Source organism: Bemisia tabaci, chromosome 4 (genome assembly GCF_918797505.1).
Source record: "Bemisia tabaci chromosome 4, PGI_BMITA_v3".
NCBI classification, from domain to species: domain Eukaryota; kingdom Metazoa; phylum Arthropoda; class Insecta; order Hemiptera; family Aleyrodidae; genus Bemisia; species Bemisia tabaci.
The window spans coordinates 38,548,980-38,555,101 of record NC_092796.1 but is presented as its reverse complement, the minus strand read 5'-3'; positions in this window follow the sequence as shown (position 1 = coordinate 38,555,101).

Here is a 6,122-nt window from a genome sequence, read left to right as displayed (position 1 = left end):
GGCCAGACAATAAGTACTGATTTATTGAAGGTCCAAGTAGGTACTGAAAATGAAGGAAATTCCCTATGAAAGTCAGGAATTTTCGCTTCATACCATGAATGTTTTTTAAAACAGCATAGAAAATATGCAATACGTCGTACAATGATTCTTAGTGCGATATTTTCCCACAAGATCGTGATTGTGGAGCCAGTTCATCCTCAAGCCATGAAGCAGCCTCGAATTTTCTGCCTATGACATTATTCTCGACACTTGCGCGTAAATTTGGACACTTTTCGAATTTCGCCAATTGGAGGTACCAAAAGAGAAGGAACTTTTCTGCTAAAGATAAGGTATTTTCAGGAATAGCAGTGTAAAAGTACTTCATGTTTTCACGGCAGTTTTACTATACGCACGTTCTATGCGACACAAGACTGCCAATATGGAAAGTTAGTAGTTTCAGAAACGCCTTCAATTGAGGCGTGATACCTCACACGTTCCGGAGAGTTAAAATAGTTGTATCACTGCGCCTTAGAATAGCGGTGGAAGTTAAATATTGAAGAAGCGTTCCCGCGCGGTTTTTCGGTTTTCCCGTGCCGCTACTGCAGTTTCGACCGTTTAGGCCGTAGTTTAAGGGCGCTAAAGCAAGGTTTGTAATTCGCAACTTGATAATTTTTGTAGACTAATTAAAAATTAGAAAGCTGGAGTAATTTAACTAAATAATAAAAGGAACTCAAATCGACAATATACTGCAAAACAATTTGGAAAATCTCGTCATGGAAATAAGAAGATTCGGAAACGCCTTCAATTGAGGCGTGATACATCACGCGTTCCGGAGGGTTAAAATAGTTCTATCACTGCGCCTTAGAAAAGCGATGGAAGATTAATATTGAAGAAGCGTTCCCGCTTGGTTTTTCGGTTTTCCTGTGCCGCTACTGCAGTTTCGACAGGTAAATTCGTAGTTTAAGGGCGCTAAAGCAAGGTTTGTATTTCGCAACTTATTAATTTTTGCAGACTAATTAAAAATTAAGAAGCTGGAGTAATTGAACTAAGTAATAAAAGGAACTCAAATCGACAATATACTGCAAAACAATTTGGAAAATCTCGTCATGGAAATGAGAAGATTCGAAAACGCCTTCAATTGAGCCGTGATACCTCACGCGTTCCGGAGAGTTAAAATAGTTGTATGACTGCGCCTTAGAATATCGATGGAAGTTAAATATTGAAGAAGCGTTCCCGCGCGGTTTTTCTGTTTTCCCGTGCCGCTACTGCAGTTTCGACCGTTTAGGCCGTAGTTTAAGGGCGCTAAAGCAAGGTTTGTATTTCGCAACTTGATATTTTTTGTAGATTAATTAAAAATTAAGAAGCTGGAGGAATTTAACTAAATAATAGAAGGAACTCAAATCGACAATACAATGCAAAACAATTTGGAAAATCTCGTCATGTAAATACGAAGATTCGAAAACGCCTTCAATTGAGGCGTGATACCTCACGCGTTCCGGAGAGTTAAAATAGTTGTATCACTGCGCCTTAGAATAGCGGTGGAAGTTAAATATTCACGAAGCGTTCCCGCGCGGTTTTCGGTTTTCCCGTGCCGCTATTGCAGTTTCGACTGTTTAGGCCTTAGTTTAAGGGCGCTAAAGCAAGGTTTGTGTTTCGCAACTTATTAATTTTTGCAGACTAATTAAAAATTAAGAAGCTGGAGTAATTGAACTAAGTAATAAAAGGAACTCAAATCGACAATATACTGCAAAACAATTTGGAAAATCTCGTCATGTAAATACGAAGATTCGAAAACGCCTTCAATTGAGGCGTGATACCTCACAAGTTCCGGAGAGTTAAAATAGTTGTATCACTGCGCCTTAGAAAAGCGATGGAAGATTAATATTGAAGAAGCGTTCCCGCTTGGTTTTTCGGTTTTCCTGTGCCGCTACTGCAGTTTCGACAGGTAAATTCGTAGTTTAAGGGCGCTAAAGTAAGGTTTGTATTTCGCAACTTGATAATTTTTGTAGATTAATTAAAAATTAAGAAGCTGGAGTAATTGAACTAAGTAATAAAAGGAACTCAAATCGACAATATACTGCAAAACAATTTGGAAAATCTCGTCATGGAAATGAGAAGATTCGAAAACGCCTTCAATTGAGCCGTGATACCTCACGCGTTCCGGAGAGTTAAAATAGTTGTATGACTGCGCCTTAGAATATCGATGGAAGTTAAATATTGAAGAAGCGTTCCCGCTTGGTTTTTCGGTTTTCCTGTGCCGCTACTGCAGTTTCGACAGGTAAATTCGTAGTTTAAGGGCGCTAAAGCAAGGTTTGTATTTCGCAACTTATTAATTTTTGCAGACTAATTAAAAATTAAGAAGCTGGAGTAATTGAACTAAGTAATAAAAGGAACTCAAATCGACAATATACTGCAAAACAATTTGGAAAATCTCGTCATGGAAATGAGAAGATTCGAAAACGCCTTCAATTGAGCCGTGATACCTCACGCGTTCCGGAGAGTTAAAATAGTTGTATGACTGCGCCTTAGAATATCGATGGAAGTTAAATATTGAAGAAGCGTTCCCGCGCGGTTTTTCTGTTTTCCCGTGCCGCTACTGCAGTTTCGACAGGTAAATTCGTAGTTTTAGGGTGCGAAAGCCAGGAGTGTATTTTGCAAATGGATAATTTTTGCAGAATAATTAAAAATTAAGAAGCAGGAGAAATTCAACTAAATATTAAAAGGAAATTAAATCTCCAATATATTGCAAAACAATTTGGTAACAAAATATGTATAAAAATCTTAAATTAGAACCTAATCACGTCCGAGCTAATTTCGATCTCATAATCAACTGGAACGAATGGAGGATACAAAAAATTAAAAAATGGGAATGCGCGTGTAACCGTGGCAATAGCTTGGAAGATCAGTCATTCCCTTTCTTCCACACTTCGAAAGTTATGGCAATAGAAAATCCCGTCATGTAAATATAGTAGATTTGAAAACGCCTTCAATCCGGGCGTGATACCTCACGCGTTCCGAAGAGTTAAAATAGTTGTATCCCTGCGCCTTAGAAAGGCGATGGAAGAATAATATTGAAGCAGCTTTCCCGCTATAGCCATTTCGGGTCATTCCTTTGCCGCCACTGCTATTTTGACCACATAATGTAAGAACGCTCAAGGTAGGCTCGTATTCAGCAAATGGATGATTTGTGTAGAAGAATTAGAAACAAAGAAGCGGTAAGAGGCATAATTAAATCTAGACGAACTCAATTCAACTGTAAGGTATCGACAATGACCTAATGCTCCCTGCTAAATAGTTGCAGAATTTTTTCAAATTTTTTGAATAAGTTCTTCAAATGTAATAAATTTTTTCCAGCTACTTTAATCAGATAACGAGACAAAGCAATGATACTTATCGGAATTAATTCAATTAGGAAAATCATTTGATTTGATCCAGGCAAGTTTAAATCGCCGGTCATCGTGTCGCAGGATGCTACTAGACGAGAGAGGATGTTTAATACTTGCAATCCTTCCTTCTTTTCTGTTTAACCACCTGGAACCTGGAGTAAGAATTTTCTTTCAAACGATATATTGAGGCCTAAGAAGAAAGTTTTCTCATTCGATCGAAAAAATTAAAAATAGCGCTGTCATCTTTCCGCGGAGAATGACTGTTTGAAAAGACAGGAAACATACTAGCATTCGTGCCTCATCTGTAGCGCGGATTTTTACGTCTCTTTTCCAATAATACTCCAGAGCCCATGGGAAATAGTTCCCTTTTGATTGAAAATAGTCAAAAACTTTGGTATCACTTATGCGCGTTGAGAGCAGTTTCAGAGAGAGACGAACAATCCAAGCCTCTTCGCTATTTTTTCCTTGTTGTCTGAGGACAACGTGTTGTCCTTCGTTGTCCGCCTATTATACTGAGCGCCGTTTGTGAGGCAGCTAGTGTCTGAAGTCAAAACGCCTTCACTTTTATGCGTATGCAACACGGACACCTATGGAGTTGCATCCAGGCGTTGATTAAAATTCGTTTTCGTCACATGTGACACTGACTGAAGCTTTGATTGTTTCTCTTATTCGTTAACTTAATTCCATCGTTGCCTACCAAGCCGCTGCAGTAAACCATCACTAATTTTTATCGTGACATTGCCAATTATCCTATAAATGTGTATTCAATGTATGAAAACGTTGCATGCTCTCAAAATCGTAAAAAATTAAGTATCCAAGTACGATGATGAAAGTCTCCTGCAGCCTACTTTAATGAGACGTCTTTTCTTTTATTAGCGGCTCTGGTGCTTGCACTAGAGCTGCTATTCCGGACGGTCCCAGCTGGGGAGTATCAATGCAGCATGTTACATTGTAGAGACCGCGCGTTGGTTGATGGGAATCGGCGCCATTTTCGGCTATGTTCCTTGTCATGACTTTATTTTATTGCATACTGTTTTATTGTTAGTCAATGCTATGTTGTGTATTGTATTTTTGGAATCATGGTGATACAGTCAATAATTCAAAACTTGTTTGTGCTTTTATCTCGTGATGGAAAAAATGTACTTTACGTTCAAAATTTGAAAATTTGAATTTTAAAGTTTTCGCGGTTAAGGAAGCTTTAACCACTGGGTTGGAGCTTCCTAGTTAATTACTCGATATCAGCTGATAGCAAACAAAGGTTACCAGGGAAACCGTAAACGTCTAACAACTATCGTGGCCATTGGGGCGATTATTGAAATGATATCGACTGTATGTCGCCGCTTACGACAGGACATAGCCCTATCTTAACTGTGTAATATATCGCAATTCGATATTGTTTTGATTTTTAAAAGGAGCAATTCATTCATACAGTTCCGATTAGTTTTGGCGAACGGGCCCTTAACCTACGGCACTCGGCTCATGGGAATTTTTTAACTTGTCCTGGACGGACTCGTCTGTAGCGCCTCGTTCTTCGTTGTGTGTGTGATTTCGTGAAGAAGTTTCTATGGCAATTTGCTTTTATTTGTGAGCTGTTTTTTCCATTCCGGGAACATATTTATTGAAAACGGCGACTTTTTCAACAGTCCTATTTTTATCTACAACATCTAAGTGGCCCTTCATAATCATTTAATTTTGGCCCCTGGCCAGAAAAAGGTTCGGAAATTGCAGTGATTTTGCCGAAAATGCTGAAGTAAGTAAATTTGGGCATTTTTTTTCCTTCTTCAAACTCTGTGGAGAAGCACTTCTCCTCCAGTACATCTATTTTTTTACTTATCTCTCGCAAGGTACATTTACAGAAGGTGTGTTCCAGTATTAACAGTTCAGATTCGTGGTTTTTTTTATTATAACGCTTATTTCGGAAAGCAATTATTACATTGTTCAATTCTACTGACTTTCAACACTCGATTATACTCCCGGCAAATTCTGCAGCAGCGTTTCAAATGTTGACTCTAATGCTTCCAACAGCCATCCGATGTCTAAGGGTTTATCCCTAGATTTAGGGATTTTCCGGAATTTCCAGGGATTTAGGGATTTTTCAGGAAATCTAGGGATTTTTTTTTGATGAGGTAAAGTTACCAAAAATCAACTTTTTAACCTCAATTCTAGCTTCGACAATCGAAAACATTTTTTCATCTATATTTTGTAGGCCTTTTTGGCAACACTATTTTCCCCGCAAATAAGCCGGAAATTAAAACGATTGCGTCCTTCGATGTACTTGACATTCAACTGCATTCAACCTGTTAATAATAAGAAATCAACTAATATTCTTTCATTTTATTGGTCTGGATTAGCACTGCTTTCAGAGAGCGCCAAAATTCAAACGAGCCAATCAGATTTAAATATTGCAAATCGCTACATCGAATGACATCATGATTCTTCGTTAAAAATGGCGCTTTTTGCAAAATCTAGGGATTTTTTAAGTATATTTGAGCAAATCTGGGGATTTAGGGATTTTTAGCGAAATCTAGGCATTTTTTTTCTTCCCCGCTAGGGATTTAATATCGGAAGACTGGCTTCCAGTATCGTAGCGTTGATCGTCGCTGATGTCGAAATGGAACCTAATGCCGGACTTACTGTAACACCTCCATTCCTCAATTCCGGTGAGGAATACGTCTCTACCCTTAACTCAATATAAATATACAAATTGATAAGTGAGTGCTTTAGTCTCCTGAAAACAGAATTGCGAAACTTAAAATT